The 17,345-nt window shown below is 44.0% G+C and overlaps 1 pseudogene; it reads right to left on the bottom strand.

Annotated features, from left to right (window-relative positions):
- The window catches only part of LOC129867187 (phospholipid-transporting ATPase IA-like), a 152,555-nt pseudogene extending 136,162 nt beyond the window's left edge, over positions 1–16,393 (bottom strand).
- Positions 16,394–17,345: the final 952 nt, after the last annotated feature.

Below are 17,345 nucleotides of genomic sequence, written 5' to 3'. Positions count from 1 at the left end.
CTACCAATTACCAGCTAATGGAAACCCTGATAGCTGGAAGCGTGAGTGCAATCCCAGGCTCCTTTGCACCGCGTTCACTCTCTTTGACTATCTCAGTCACTGAGCTGAAGTTGAAGATTCTACTTCCTGCACATTTCACTTCAGGTCTCGGGGGGGTTGGAAGATTTAGCACTGAAGAGATTTCAGCCTGCTTCAAGCCGCCGAACACGTCCCCATCTCTATGATAACTGTTTGTAAACATAGGGGAAAAAATATAATAATTACTCTCAGGCGCAACATAAGAGCAACTCCAATTCCCAGCAGCACCGATGGCAGGACCTCTGTTCATTGAGCCCGAATGGAGGGGTGGGGTGAGATAATTCCTCCATAATTCCTCCATGTTTTACAAACAACCTTATATGAGCATCTCTTGAGCCACAGGAGAATGGGAGCTGACATTTCAAAGGGGCCGTCCTCTCTTCTCTACCTCCACTTCATTTATCATGCCAACCGGCCGGTTGACAGAGTGAAGGCCGTCCGTCATCGCTGTATCCCCTCCTCCCTTTCTACATTCCCTCCCTCCCTCCCTTCATCCCTCCCTCCTGCTCCGACACACACAGTGAGCGGTTCCTCCTCCATCCACGGCTCTGTTCCCTCGCTTCCTCTCCTGGAGGAGTGCAGCAGTGGTTTCTTCTCCTCCTTTCCGTCCCCCACGACAACAGACAAGACTGTCCCTGCAGGGGCCCACTTACCTCTTCCCCCTCTACTGCTCTGCTTTTAAAGAGGGTTAAAAGGGGGTTCGGTTGGAGGCCCACTCGGGCCACCTTCTGTTGAGTTTTCTACATCATGCAAAAGAAGGCATTCTGGGCTCTGGTTATGTGCTGACCGACATCCCACAAGGCACAGTCAGAGCCTCCAGCCGCAACCTCGACCCCGGCCCTGTGACTGGCTGGGATTCACTTCACTCTGGATCGAGACATCTCTTCAACTATGGGTTTGACATAGAGGCATCTGCACTGTGGTCACTAGAGGCAACTTACAAAACAGAGTGGGTTGTTACTGTCACGCCCTGACCTTAGTTATCTTTGTTTTATTTATTATTTTGGTTAGGTCAGGGTGTGACATGGGGGATGTATGTGTTTGTCTTGTCTAGGGGTTTTGTATGTTTATGGGGTGTTCACTAGTCTAGGGGTTTGTATGTCTATGGTTGCCTAGATTGGTTCTCAATTAGAGGCAGCTGATTATCGTTGTCTCTGATTGGGAACCATATTTAGGCAGCCATATTCCGTTGGGTATTTCGTGGGTTATTGTCTATGTATTTGTTGCTTGTGTCTGCAAGCAACAAATATATATATATATATATATATATATATAGCTTCACGTTCATTTTGTTGTTTTGATTAGTTTGTTTAAGTGTTCTTCGTTTCGTTATTAATAAATAGAAGAATGTATTCGTATCACGCTGCGCCTTGGTCTTCCTCTCTTCATCCACATTACGACGAACGTGACAGTTACAGAAGAGAAAGAGAATCCAAAGACAACGAGAAGAGGAAGAAAAAGACTAAGGAACAAGGAAAACAACAGTAAAGCCAAGTTCAACGTCACCGACTATGACGGTAGTTGGTTTAGCAGCATGCAAGATCACATTTGTGGTTTGTCAGAGTTTGTCTGACAACACGCTGACAGGACTAGTCTTCTTCAAACACTAAGGCAAACACTATGGTTTAAAGTTAACATTACGCCTTGTTCCTGCAATGAGTTTTAAAGCACCATATTATTGTTTGTTAGTCAACTATTTTGACCCTTTTTTTGTAAATGTTCCCACAAAACCAGGTGGGAATTCCACAATACGACAAATACAAATCATGACAAAAAAAAAGTGATTAACCAGTCATAACTAGCCAATGGCAAGTTATGACTGATTAGACAGTAAGCAACCAATCGATTAAAGACAGGATATGCCATCATGGAACACCCAGCTTCTTCGCTTCTAGAAACTTTAAAAAAACACAAATTAACAAACTTAGTTGTGCCTAGCATGAACTGAACTCTGCACTATTACAACCTTCTGAAGCCGTCATTTATACTCCCTTCATCTGAGTTTTCAGGATACGTCGCTAATAGTCATCAAAAGCACTGGCTGATTGGGGGACACACCAAGCCCTGTTTTAAGTGGGATTACATTGTCGGTCAAGGCAATTGTGGTGGTGACTTACCGACCTTTGGCACAAAGACTGTGTTTTTTACATTCTGAGCGGGCTCCAGGGTACAAGCCAAACCAGATTCGTGTTTTTGTTTCACACACAGGGATGGATTATGATTATAATTGTGGTTGAGATGGAGCGTTTGGATTATGCAGATTGACAGCATTAACACTAACAATCCTAAAATAACTACATTTCCATGAAAACAGTTCAACAAAATAACTTTTAAGGGTAATTGTCACGATCACTGTCTTCAAACTCCCCGTCATAGATGAGCCAAGGCGCAGCTTGTAATTCCACATCTTTAATAAAGTGAAACCTTCACAAAAAAAAAGGTAAACAGAAACCGAACGTGACGCAACCGTGGCGCACACAAACACACACAGATAATAATAATAATTACCCACAAAACCAGATGGGAAAGTATGATTCACAATCAGAGACAACAATAGACAGCTGCCTCTGATTGGGAACCATATCCGGCAAAAAACAAAGAAATAGAAAACATAGAATGCCCACCCAAATCACACCCTGACTTAACTAAATAGAGAAATAAAAAAGCTCTCTAAGGTCAGGGCGTGACAGTAATAAGGGACTGTATTATAGGGTTCTATTCGCTAACAAATGGAAGAAAACTGACCTAAACGGAGAGGGACTACCTGAACTTGTCCGATAAGACACTAGTTTTGCTGCGGTTTGCTACAGTGTGCACAAATGCATACGGCCCTGTTCACACTATAGACCTACGCAGTTACTATAGCACATCCCCTGTTCAATGTTATAATAATAATAATGTAGATTGAAAACAGATCTTCAGTCTGCTGTACTCACGTCAAGTGTGTCTTCGTTTATCACCAGAATGTCCATATTCTTGGTCAGAAGTTTGCAGGAGTATCCTGGAGAGAGACAAGTGAAACAAGAGATGAGCTGCAATGTGCAAACATCTAACATACTAAAGTCATGAAGAAAAAGATTGTTCATGCCATCATGCATTATATTTTTTCCACATGGAAAAAAATGGATAAAAACAAAAAAAATCCTCAGCAATCTACACTCAAAACCCCATAATGACAAAGTGAAAACAGGTTTTTCAAAATGTTTGCACATTTATTACAAATAAAAAACAGAAATACCTTAGTTACATAAGTATTCACACCCTTTACTATGAGACTCGAAGGTGCATCCTGTTTCCATTGATCATCCTTGAGATGTTTCTACAACTTGATTTGGTAAATTCAATTGAGTGGAAATGATTTGGAAAGGCACACACCTGTCTATATAAGATCCCACAGTTCACAGTGCATGTCAGAGCAAAAACCAAGCCTTGAGGTCGAAGGAATTGTCTGTAGAGAGCCGAGACAGGATTGTGTCAAGGCACAGATCTGGAGAAGGATACCAAAAAATTTCTGTAGCGTTGAAGGTTCCCAAGAACACAGTGGCCTCCATCATTCTAAAATGGAAGAAGTTTGGAACCACCAATACTCTTCCTAGAGCTGGCCGCCCTGCTAGACTGAGCATTCGGGAGAGAAGGGCCTTGGTCGGGGAGGTGACCAAGAACCCGATGGTCACTCTGACAGAGCTCTAGTTCCTCTGTGGAGGTGGGAGAACTTTCTAGAAGGACAACCATCTCTGCAGCACTCCACCAATCAGGCCTTCATGGTAGAGTGGCTAGACGGAAGGATCCTCAGTAAAAGGCACATGGCAGCCCGCTTGGAGTTTGCTAAAAAGGCAACTAAAGGCACCCTGAGATCTAAAAACAAGATTCTCCGGTCTGATGAAACCTAGATTGAACTCTTTGGCCTGAATGCCAAGAGTCACGTCTGGAGGAAACCTGGCACCATCCCTATGGTGAAACATGGTGGTGGCAGCATCATGCTGTGGGGATGTTTTTCAGTGGCAGGGACTAGGAGACTAGTCAGGATTGAGGCAAAGATGAACGGAGCAAAATACAGAGAGATCCTTGATGAAAACCTGCTCCAGAGCGCTCCGGACGTCAGACTGGGTTGAAGGTTCACCTTCCAACAGGACAATGACCCTGAGCACACAGCTAAGACAACGCAGGAGTGGCTTCGGGACAAGTCTCTGAATGTCCTTGTGTGGCCCAGCCAGAGCCCAGACTAGAAACCTTACCGAGCATCTCTGGAGAGACCTGAAAATAGCTGTGCAGCAATGCTCCCCATCCAACCTGACAGAGCTTGAGAGGATCTGCAGCGAAGAATGGGATAACTTCCCAAATACAGGTGTGCCAAGCTTGTAACGTCATACCGAAGAAGACTCAAGGCTGTAATCGCTGCCAAAGGTGCTTTAACAAAGTACTGAGTAAAGGGGTCTGAATACTTATGTAAATATGAAATCAGTTTATTATTAATACACTTGCAAACATTTCTAAAACCCTGTTTCTGCTTTGTCATTATGGGGTATTGTGTGTAGATTGATGAGGGGAAAAAACGATTTAATCCATTTTAGATTAAGGCTGTAACGTAACAAAATATGGAAAAGGTCAAGGGGTCTGAATACTTTCCTAATACACTGTATTATGATTATCTTTTTAAAATGAACTTTAATACAAAAGAGCAAATGTAGGAGAAGTAATATGTTATATGCACTCCCTCCTGAAATTGAGCTCTCTGTTTACTTCGATGTTATCAGCTTAAGTACCAATGGGATGAAAAAGACAACAAATTCTTGGAACTTCATTAGGTGCACAGTAACAGTATTGAGTCCATCAAAGTCTATAAAGACAAGACTAATTCTCCGGGTTACATGTCTGTTTTCTGTTTTAAGGGGGCAGTTAGACCTTTGTTTGTTAAACATGGCTCCCTAGTGAGCGACAATATCAGAGTGGAACATCTGTGGGCTTCGTCAAGCTTGGAAATGACTCCTGTTTCAATTTGAGGGCTTACCATAAAACCTAGATCTGCATGAGTGTTTGGGTGGGACTGTGTCAGAGAGAGAATTACACACACACACACGTGCTTGAACACACACACACACACACACACACACACACACACACACACACACACACACACAAACACACACACACACACACACACACACACACACACACACACACACACACACACACACACACACAGGTTATGGGAGGGTTCTCCTTGTACCATCGCGCTCTAGCGACTCCTTCTGGGGGGCCAGGTGCCTGCAAGCTGACTTCGTTCACCAGCTGTACGGTGAGGCTGGCTTCCGGGTTAAGCGAGCAGTGTGTTAAAAAGCAGTGCGGCTCGGCAGGGTCGTGTTTCGGAGGACACATGGCTCTCAACCTTCGCCTCTCCCGAGTCCGTACGGGAGTTGCAGCGATAGGACAAGACTGTAACTACCAATTGGATATCACAAAATTGGGGAGAAAAAAGGGGTAAAAAGTTGCTGCCGGGGCAGTGGGCTTTAGGGGGGAGGGTGGGGGTGGCACTCAACTTAATCTGGGCATGGTGAGGTTAGGGTGTAGTTGAGGAGAGAGTGGGTTGTTAGGGTAGGCCAGTGGGTTGTTAGGGTAGGCCAATGGGTTGTTAGGGTAGGCCAGTGGGTTGTTAGGGTAGGCCAGTGGGTTCTTTGGGTAGGCCAGTGGGTTGTTAGGGTAGGCCAGTGGGTTGTTAGGGTAGGCCAGTGTTTGCGTTGCCTTTTCACGACATCGGCTGCCACAAGCAGGCTGGGAACAGAAGAACACGGAGAACGGGACAGAATCTAGTTCGTCAGCCCCCCTTCGCCACAAAAGGTGAACCACCAACCTAGGCAGAGGGTGTTTTATTTTCAGGCAGAGGAAGAGGAGGAGGAGGGAGAAAACAGGCTTGGGTAGAATACCGTATACATTTTGAAATACCCACGGTATGATTTTCAGTACTGTCAAAAACATGCATTTATTTACTTTTGTGGTTGCTACAACACTGCTTAACTATCTAAGATGTGCCAAAGAAATTATATTCAGCTCAGGGCTCCAGCTATGCATTTTGTTTGCTAACTTGCTAGCTAAGCGAGGCCGGCACGTTCTTAGCCATTTTACTAAAACGGCCACATCTGAGGACTTATAGTGACCATGCGCTTTGAGGGGGAACATGGGAAGGGTGCACATACCTAACGTCAGCTCTCTGGTGCGTTGACAGCAGCGGTAACGTTGGAACCCCTGTGGCTGACAGGTATGTATGTGAGAGGGGGGGTGTGTGTATGTGTACATACTTATGTTATTCCTGTCCATGCCATGTGGTGTAGCAACACATCACGTGCATTTTGAAGCGAGTTGTGCTGCCAACTTTTATAGAGAAAATCTGCTTGTCAATACACCGTTTTGCATTCCACGGGGAATGGCCACAGTGCTGACTGCGCTGGCTGCCCAGGATATGTCTCGTTTCCTTACTCCTGTCTCACCTGTGTGTCTCCCTCTGAATGAACACTTTTATGATTAATTCATCCGTGCCTGTTTTTCGAGTGCTCTAAATGTATGCCAATCTTGAAATTAGCTACTCATACTTGGGATATTTTTCAAAGGTAAGCTAATAAAATATAATATGGTCATTTATCAGATCCTTTTATCCAAAGGGACATAAAATACAACAACAATATGGCTGGTGCGGGAATTATATCCACAGGAAACGTCTTAATGGCGTCATTTTCTCATCTCAACTGTCTTCCTGGTTGTAGAGACATCACCTACCCAGATCACAATCAGGTATAGATGTTTCATTTCACAATGTCAGGGAAGGACATCATTTTGATGTTATTTTGATGTTTTCTCGTCAGATCTCTTTCTTATGGTCCACTTTGACTCTTTGTCCAGTCTTACCAATGTTGATGGCCGTCTCTTGCTTGTCCCCAGTCAAAATCCAGATCTTGACGTCAGCCTTCATCAGGGTCTCAATAGTCTCAGGCACCTTGTCCTGAAGCTTGTCCTCGATGGCCGTGGCCCCTAGAACATGCACGTTCTATAGAGGAAGAGAACAAAAAATGTGGTAATAAGAAGGAGAAAATCTGACAAGAGAAGGGGCTTTACAACGTCATGCGAGGGGTTGGACTGTGTCACTCATTCATTTACTCCCTGTTTTTTCACTCGAGTCTGCTGCGCTTGTTTTTCCACCCCTCCAACGCTGGGGAATGGATTAGGGGATTTGGGGTTAGGGTGAGGGGGGCAGGAATAGGGGGGAAACTTAGGGGCCAGTTGTAGTCACGGCACAGTGGTTGTGTGAGAGAGAGAGAGGGGGCCGTCACGGGCGAGGGACTTTGGGACGTGTTATCCCGACCACTCCCGTCTCAGCCTCCAGTATTTATGCTGCAGTAGTTTATGTGTCAGGGGGCTAGGGCCAGTCTGTTATATCTGGAGTAGTTATGCTCTCTCTAACTCTCTCTCTTTCTTTCTTTCTCTTTTTTCTTCTCTCTCTCGGAGGACCTGAACCCTAGGACCATGCCTCAGGACTATCTGGCCTGATGACTCCTTGTTGTTTCCAGTCCACCTGGCCGTGCTGCCTGCGGCTATGGAATCCTGACCTGTTCACCGGACGTGCTACCTGTCCCAGACCTGCTGTTTTCAATTCTCTAGAGACCGCAGGAGTGGTAGAGATACTCTGAATGATCGGCTATGAAAAGCCAACTGACATTTACTCCTGAGGTGCTGACTTGTTGCACCCTCGACAACTACTGTGATTATTATTATTTATTATTATTTGACCCTGCTGGTCACCTATGAACATTTGAACACCTTGGCCATGTTCTATTATAATCTCCACCCGGCACAGCCAGAAGAGGACTGGCCACCCCTCATAGTCTGGTTCCTCTCTAGGTTTCTTCCTAGGTTTTGTACTTTCTAGGGAGTTTTTCCTAGCCACCGTGCTTCTACACCTGCATTGCTTGCTGTTTGGGATTTTAGGCTGGGATTCTGTACAGCACTTTGAGATATCAGCTGATGTAAGAAGGGCTTTATAAATAAATTTGATTTGATTTATCTGCTAGTAAAGGGCCTGGGGTACCTGGGAGACCCCGATGCTTTTTGTGACCTAGGCCAAGCTGCAGTATATCTGTAACCCACTAGTGTAACGGAATTCCTCCTCCTCTTCATACGAAAAGGAGGAGTGGTGATTCAACCAAGACGCAGCGTTGGAACTTGACATTATATTTATTAACCAAGACGAAAAAACACGAAACGAAATACACTTGAACAATTAACAAAACGGAGTAGACAGACCTGGACATGGAACTTACATAAAACACGAAGAACTCACGAACAGGAACAGACTACATAAACCGAGACAGTCCCGTGTGGCGTGACAAACACTGACACAGGAGACAACCACCCACAACAAACAGTGTGAAAACACCTACCTTAATATGACTCTCAATCAGAGGAAATGAAAACCACCTGCCTCTAATTGAGAGCCATATCAGGTCTCCATTTAAACCAACATAGAAACAGAAAACATAGACTGCCCACCCAAACTCACGTCCTGACCAACTAACACATTCAAAACTAACAGAAAACAGGTCAGGAACGTGACAACTAGCCATATGAAACCCCACGGAGAGGGGAGGGATGCGTTAAAGAATGTTGCTACATTGTCTTAACATTGACACAATGTTGCAGGTATTCCAGCCAGGCTAAAGCAAGATTTCAAACAGTAGGCCAGGGGTGTCAAACTCATTCCACGGAGGGCCTAGTGTCTGCAGGTTTTTGTTTTTTCCTTTCAATAAAGCCCTAGACAACCAGGTGTGGGGAGTTCCTAACTAATTAGTGATGTTAATTCATCAATCAAGTATAAGGGAGGAGCGAAAACCCGCAGACACTCGGCCCCCCGTGGAATGAGTTTGACACCTGTGCAGTAGGCCTATTTGAACCCAAGAATGCAAATAGGTTTCAATTAAGACGACCCCTGAAAATTCACCCGAACATCTACAAAATAAATGTACAGGCATAAGGTTTAATTTGCAATTTTATTTAACCTTAATTTAACTAGACAAGTCAGTTAAGAACAAATTCTTATTTACAATACCAGCCTAGGAACAGTGGGTTAACTGCCCAGCTCGGGGATTCAATCTAGCAAACTTTCGGTTACTGGCCCAACGCTCTAACCATTAGGCTACCTGCCACCCCACAAGGTGTGTTTGTGCATAACTTATTTCAATGAAGACCAAGTTATAGCTGTCCGAGAGTAGCTTGTCAAGAGTGTTCTGCAAAGAGATGTAATGTGGTGGTGTGCTTCCCTTTTGATTTGCTCTAAAAGTACATGTTGAGGTCACAGTTACTAAACCCTTCGACCATAGCTACATCCCAATTTTCTACTTCACCTGATGTATGCAATGACTGGTATTAGAAATATGGTGGAAACTGCCATTAGCCCATTCCTCCACCAATCCAATGCTTTTTGGCGTGGGAAGAAGTGAGCAAGTGCACACTTCAGGAGGAAGGAGGGAATTTTGGGACATGACCCTTCTCTCAGACTGCCACCTAGTGGACTTATCACATCCTTGCACCCTCCTCTCAGAACTTTTGTGTTGACACAGTGATTTGAGTTTTTTGTTTTGGGCAGAGATGAAGGTCTGGCGGCAGTGCAGCCCTGCACTTGATTTACTAGTGTGGCCGCCTGTGTTTGACTGGCACTTCCAGATCATGTCCTATGGACATTCCCTCCGCTACTCCCTCCTATGGACATTCCCTCTGCTACTCCTCCTATGGACATTCCCTCCGCTACTCCCTCCTACTGTCTCAACTCTCACTTGCTACTCCCGCTATGTACATTATTTCTCCTGCTGCTCCACCTCCATCCGTTCTACTCCCCCTATGGCAATCACACCTGCCACATTAAAGGTCCAGTGCAGTCAAAAACGTTATTTTCCTATGTTTTATATACAGTACCGGTCAAAAGTTTGGACACACCTACTCATTCAAGGGTTTTTCTTTATTTCTACTATTTTCTACATTGTAGAATAATAGTGAAGACATCCAAATTATGAAAAAACACAATAACACAAATAGCCACCCTTTGTCTTGATGACAGCTTTGCACACTCTTTGCATTCTCTCAACCAGCTTCATGAGGAATGCTTTTCCAACAGTCTTGAAGGAATTCACACATATGCAGAGCACTTCTTGGCTACGTTCCCTTCACTTTACTTTCCCATCTCAATTGGGTTGAGGTTGGGTGATTGTGGATGCCAGGTCATCTGATGCAGCACTCCATCACTCTTCTTCATGGTCAAATAGCCCTTACACAGCCTGGAGGTGTGTTTTGGGTCATTGTCCTGTTCAAAAACAAATGATAGTCCCACTAAGCGCAAACCAGATGGGATGGCGTATCGCTGCAAAATTCTGTGGTAGACATACTGGTTAAGTGTGCCTCAATTTCTAAAACGTTGGACCTTTAATCAAGTTGAAGGTCTGAAATTGGTTCTACTGATTTGTGTTCAGCAAACCACTCAATGGAATGGGTGGAGAGTTTTAAAATGGATGCCTTGTGTAAGGGGTTGGTGTCCTTAGGGTGAACCAAGCAGGCAGTAATTATCTTGTTTGCAGAGCTGATCGCTCATCATCGGAATATTTTGGCTGATATGATTCAGCCATACTGATATCAGGGAAGGATACAGTTTACATAGAGGAGGAAAAACTAAATCGATTTTGTTTGTAGGGTAGACAAGATAATGGTAAACTGTGCAGGCAAGGAGATTTAACCTAAAACGAGTGTATCTTATCTTGGTGTGTCCCTAGATCAATCCCTTTCTGGGGACCTGATTGCTGCAAAAATTATTTCTAAAATGGCGAAGAAATTGAAATGTTTTAACATTAAAGTTAAGAAACTGCTTGTCTCAACCTTGATTCGGTGTCATGTTGATTATGCCTGCTCTGCTTGGTATAGTGGGCTGTCAAAAAAGCTGAACAAGAGAATGTTTTCCGGTATATGCTGAATGTCCACACTAGGACCCACATAGGGTTGAAAATGTGAAGAAATCTGTGCTAACTTTTACCTGGTGGTGCAGACCTACAGGATAATTGTGTAGATAGGGGAAGATGGTGATTGGTGGATAGGGGTTAGTATGGGGTTAGATGGGGACTGATGTGATGTGTGTGTCTGTGCGAGGGCGAACAGGCATGTGTGTGTAAGACTGACCTTCTCGATAAGCTCACAGCTCTCCTCCAGTTTGAAGGCTCGTTTCTGCAGGGCACTGGCGGCACAGTGGAACACCTCCAGCCACTGCTGATAGGATGACTCGCTGAGCTCAGCCACAGCAAAGCATAGAGTACGCAGCCCTGAGACATAATGGACAGACGACACACACATCACATCAGTCCCCATCTAACCCCAGTCCACCATCTCCCCTATCTACACAATAATCGTCACTTCTCAACTCACCCGAGTAAACCCAGAAGGCTTAAGTAACCTAATAATTCCACAACAGGTGTCCGCTCATGGCGAGTGCCATTACTTTGCATTTCTCTTCAGTTACATCATTTAAAAAAGATGTGGTTTATAAGCTGCAGAAACGAGAAATATGCAGATTTCTTCACAAGGGAAATGTTAATGCAATTCTGCCAACCTCTCACAAGAAGGTAGTATATTTATAGAGGTAAAGCAATGCAATCTACTAAAATATTAAGTTTGAATACAGAAACGCATCCCTCCTTCCTAGCTTCCTGCCTTGAAGTAATCAAATAATCGAGTGGATTGGTGAAAGGAAAGGGGTAGTAACATTAAACCTATCCAATCACTTACAGATCTATGCTTACCTCAATGGAAAAAGGAAGGAAGAATGCCTTTCTCAACTTTTTTTAATCGGTCCTATGTGTGTTAGGTAGACAGGGGGAGCTGTTCCCTCACTCTGCCTCGGTGGCAAACTGCTCCAGGTGTTTCAGAGGGATCTCTTTATACCTGGAACTGTCGGCCAAACGGTCGTAGACCACCTTGTCCTGTTGGAAACAGCACAGTCATTACATATACTGTCTGGACAGCCAGCAAATAACTGCCATGTAAACAAACCACAATGTAAAATCACTGGATACCAAACACCAGTGATGTATGTTTGGGATGGGCAACTTTGTTGGGGATGGGAGCCACAAAAAAATCTGTGTACCCATATCCATACCCACACGCGCAGTCAGAGCCTTGCCTTTTGGCACACCTTGCGAGTACAACATTTTGCCACGGGGCGTAGAGAAAAGGTTGTACTTTCACATGTTTGTCTTTAGAATAATGATTCTGTGTAGTTATTGTCAAAATTATGAAAATAGTGGGCCATTTTAGTCAACTAAATGCCCTTTCATTTGAGTTACATCACATTTTGATTGCCTCATTAACCTATAGAAAACCTAAATCACTGCACAAACATACATAGCCTTGTCCTACCAATATGTTTCTCTGCAAAACATCTTATCACAAGATTCTCTTCCAAACAGCCAAATTGGCAGAAGAACACATGATACCCTTGACAGGGTTCCAGACAAACATTTTCCCCTGGTGGCACTGGTGCCACTCACATTTTCATTTGGTGGCAGCACATGATTTGGTCACACCAATTTTTCCCCTCAGCATCACACAATAGGAACAATTTGTAATCACCTTATGAAGCCATTCACAGTGCTTTAGACTGTGTTATAGACTACTGAGATTATAGGCTATTCAAGAAAGCAGGAATGCATGATTCAAGATATTTTTATGTGCAACCTAAACTAGTGATAGTCATGAATTGTGGTTTGACAATAGGTTATTGTTGTTATATTTTACTGTTAAAATAGGGCTCCAGAGATGAATTTGCCTACATCTTTATGTGCACTAATATCGTAGTTACATTTATTTGGGGGCTAATTCAAACACATGAGGAAGTGAAAACTCAAAACACATTAACTCGCTAAAACTAAATATAATGAATGTCTTAAAAAAAACTTTTTGGGAGCCGTTCTGCAATTGTGAATTTTCCGCACTTTGTATCTCAAAGTGATATCAAATATCTCAGTTGTAAAATAGTTGCTATTGAGCTCAATATTAAGAGATGACAAATAAAAAATATACCCACAGAAAGCTGAGAACAACAGTAGTTGCTTCCAAAGCTGTGAATTTCCCGAACAATTGGATTTTGAAATGTTATCCAATCAGAAGCCTTTTTTCTCTCTCCTGGTGCACATTGGGGGAGAGGGAAAGAGAGTGACTCGCTAGTCACAGCAGCAGCAGCAGACACTTTCATTACAGGAACTGTGAGGATAATGCACTTTGTTTACCTTTTGACAAAATCATGTTTTAGCCACCCAAAAAATGAGGCATTTTGAAACTTTTGAGAGAGGTGACCATCTAATGGATGTTCAGCTGATGCTACCATTTCAACATTTTACTTGCATAGCCAAGTCAAAGGGTCGCAAAATGGGATTAAATAGTCGCAGTCTGGAGCCCTGCCCCTTGACATACTGTAGCTGTATTGTAATCAAAGTTCTGTCATAAGTAGTGGTCTGATAGTTTGCTGTAACCTATCTAGCCAGCATTATCAATCTGGTATTATCTGAGTGTATACACTCATAACAGCATTATCAATCTTATTATCTGAGTTTATACACTGAGTATATAAAACATGAAGAAACACCTGCTCTTTCCATGACATAGACTGACCAGGTGAATTCAGGTGAAAGCTATGATCCCTCATTGATGTAATTTGTTAAATCCACTTCAATCAGTGTAGATGAAGAGGAGTCAGCTTAAATAAGTATTTTAAAGCCATCAGACAATTGAGACATGGATTGTGTACGTGTGCCATTCAGAGGTTGAATGGGCAAGACAAAATATTTAAGTGCCTTTGAACAGAGTATGGTAGTAGGTGCCAGGTGCACTGGTTTGTGCCAAGAACAGCAACACTGCTGGGTTTTTCCAGTTTAAAACTTCTTATGGCTGCAGGGGCAGTACTGAGTAGCTTGGATGAAAGGTGCACAGATGTGCCCATAGTAAACTGCCTGCTCCTCAGTCCCAGTTGCTAATATATGCATATTATTATTAGTATTGGATAGAAAACACTCTGAAGTTTCTAAAACTGTTTGAATGATGTCTGTGAGTATAACATAACTCATATGGCAGGCAAAAACCTGAGAAAAAATCCAAATAGGAAGTTGGAATTCTGAGGCTGGTCGATTTTCAACCAAGATCCTATTCAATTCACAGCGAGATATGGATGAGTTTGCACTTCCTACGGCTTCCACTAGATGTCAACAGTCTGTAGAACCTTGTCTGATGCCTCTACTGGGAAGGGAGGCCGAATGAGAGGGGAATTAGTCAGGTCTGCCATGACCTGACCATGCTCTAACCATGCGCGTTCACATGAGATGGAGCTCTGTTCCATCGCTCATCTGAAGTCAATGTAATTCTCCGGTTGGAACGTTATTCAAGATGTATGTTAAAAACATTCTAAAGATTGATTCAATACATCGTTTGACATGTTTCTACTGACTGTTACGGAACTTTTGGACATTTCGTCAGCTTTTAGTGAACGCGCTTCCTGACATTGGATTTGTTTACCAAACACGCTAACAAAAATAGCTATTTGGACATAAATGATGGACATTACCGAACAAAACGAACATTTCTTGTGGAAGTGGGAGTCCTGGGAGTGCATTCCGACGAAGATCAGCAAAGGTAAGTGAAGATTTATAATGCCTTTTATGAGTTTTGTTGACTGCACAATTTGGTGGGTAACTGTATGGCTTGCTTTTGTGGCTGAACGCTGTTTTCAGATTATTGAATATTGTGCTTTTGCCGTAAAGCTTTTTGAAATCTGACACAGCGGTTGCATTAAGAACAAGTGTATCTTTAATTCTATGTAAAACATGTGTCTTTCATCAAAGTTTATTATGAGTATTTATGTTTGGCTCTCTGCAATTTCTCCGGATATTTTGGAGGCATTTCTGAACACAGTGCCAATGTAAACTGAGGTTTTTGGATGTAAATATTAACTTTATCGAACAAAACATATATGTATTGTGTAACATGAAGTCCTATGAGTGTCATCTGATGAAGATCATCAAAGGTTAGTGATTCATTTTATCTCTATTTCTGCTTTTTGTGACTCCTGTCTTTGGCTGGAAAAATGACTGTTTGTCTGTGATTTTGCGGTGACCTAACATAATCGTCTGTGGTGCTTTCGCTGAAAAGCCTATTTGAAATCGGACACTTGTGGGATTAACAACAAGATTAGCTTTGAAATGGTATAAGATACATGTATGTTTGAGGAAAATTTTAATTATGAGATTTCTGTTGTTTGAATTTGGCGCTCTGCACTTTCAATGGCTGTTGTCATATCGATCCCTTTAACGGGATTGCAGCCATAAGAAGTTTAACAGTTTCCCGTGTGTATCAAGAATGGTCCACCACCAAAAGACAACCAGTCAACTTGACACAACTGTCACGAATCCCGCTTCCTGAGTCTGTTTTTGCCTGTGTTCTGTCCTGGAGTGTTTTTTTCCGGTGTCCCGGAACGCACCCTGTCTGGTTGCCGGGCGACGTAGCTAGTTGGAGGACCTCTGAGTACCCGCACCTGTATCCCATCAGCTATCTGCACACCTGGTCCTGATCATCACCCCTCCACTTCATAAGCGCTGACCTGACATTCATTCCCTGCCGGATAGTTAGCCATGAACAGTATGTTGTGCCAGCGTATCAGCCTCCAGTTTGATAGAGTTTGTTTTGTTGTTTTGTACGTCTTGCTTGCCTTGAACTCACCTCCGTTTTCTCTGTCTACAGTCATTCACCCGGAACACTCATCCCATCCCTACCTGGTCGTCGGTGACTTCAGTTACTTCCTTGGATCTACCTATTCAATCACATCAACTCACCTCCGCTGCCCGCTCCGCCACTTGGATTTTTTCTATCACTACATTTAAACTTGTAAATAAATACTCACCTTCGTCTTACTCTCCTTGTCCTGGTCTGCTTCTGGGTTCTACTTTAGAAAACCGTGACAGAACGATCAGGCCAGGAATGAACCCAGCGGACCTGGACTCCGTTCGCCATGCCATTACCCATCAGTAGAAGATATTGGGACAACACAGCACGGCGCTACAGGAGATAGCGATTTCAGTCCAGAACTTCTCTGCTAGCTTGACGAGTATCCAGGATCAGTTCAGTTCGCCGGCGGATTCTCCACCACCTGTTTCACCCCTCTCACCTGCCGCTTCTGGAGCGGTTTCCTTCCGTGAGCCCAAGATACCGACGCCTGATAAATACGAAGGGGATTTGGGAAGATGCCGTTCATTTCTTATGCAGTGTGGTTTAGTGTTTGATCTGCAGCCCCACTCTTACGCCACAGACAAGGCTAGGATAGCTTTTGTTATTGAACTGCTGCGTGGTAGAGCTTTGGAATGGGCTTCAGCTGTTTGGGAACAACGGGACACTTGCATGGCGTCATACCAGGAGTTCACGGCAGAGATGAGAAAGCTTTTTGACCATCCAGTCCAAGGTAAGGACGCAGCTAAGCGGTTGTTCTCTCTTCGCCAAGGAGCTCGTCACGTGGCAGACTTTGTGATTGAGTTCCGGACATTGGCTGTGGAGAGTGGGTGGTATGAGGAGGCACTACAAGCGGCTTTTTACCAGGGGTTGTCGGAGCAACTCAAGGATGAGCTGATCTCCTATCCGGAGCCTTGTGACCTGGACAGTTTGGTTGCATTATCTATTAGGGTGGATAACAGAGTTCAAGAGAGAAGGAGAGAGAAGCAGTGGGTCCGGTCCAATCAATCAGCTACTCGGTTACCATTCGGGTCAGGAGGTGGACCAGAAGGTGTTAATCATGTTTCCCCACACGGGATTAGTGGAGGAGTCCTGCCGCCAGATCCTGAACCTATGCAAGTGGGGCGGCACGGGTTAACTAAGGACGAGCGCCAACGTAGACGTGAGACCAACAGCTGCCTCTACTGTGGTAGCTCGGGACATTACATCTCCGTTTGTCCTAAGCTCCCATTAAACTGCTCGGCTCGTTAAGTTTGGGAGGTTTGTTAGCGAGCCAGTTTCAACCTCTCAAGAGCCCTGTCAGACCTCGTTTTCCTGTTACCCTCATAAATAAGAATCAGAGTTTAGCGATTAACGCTTCATCGATTCAGGTGCCGATGACAGCTTCATTGATGCCGACTTAGTGGAACAGCTGGGGCTTTCCAAGGAGCAATTACCGGAAGCCATTGAAGCAACCACTCTGAACGGCAGTAGTCTGGCAC

The sequence above is a fragment of the Salvelinus fontinalis genome, chromosome 2, assembly GCF_029448725.1.
Source record: "Salvelinus fontinalis isolate EN_2023a chromosome 2, ASM2944872v1, whole genome shotgun sequence".
In the NCBI taxonomy this organism is placed as follows: domain Eukaryota; kingdom Metazoa; phylum Chordata; class Actinopteri; order Salmoniformes; family Salmonidae; genus Salvelinus; species Salvelinus fontinalis.
This window is presented reverse-complemented; position numbering and strand designations above follow the sequence as displayed.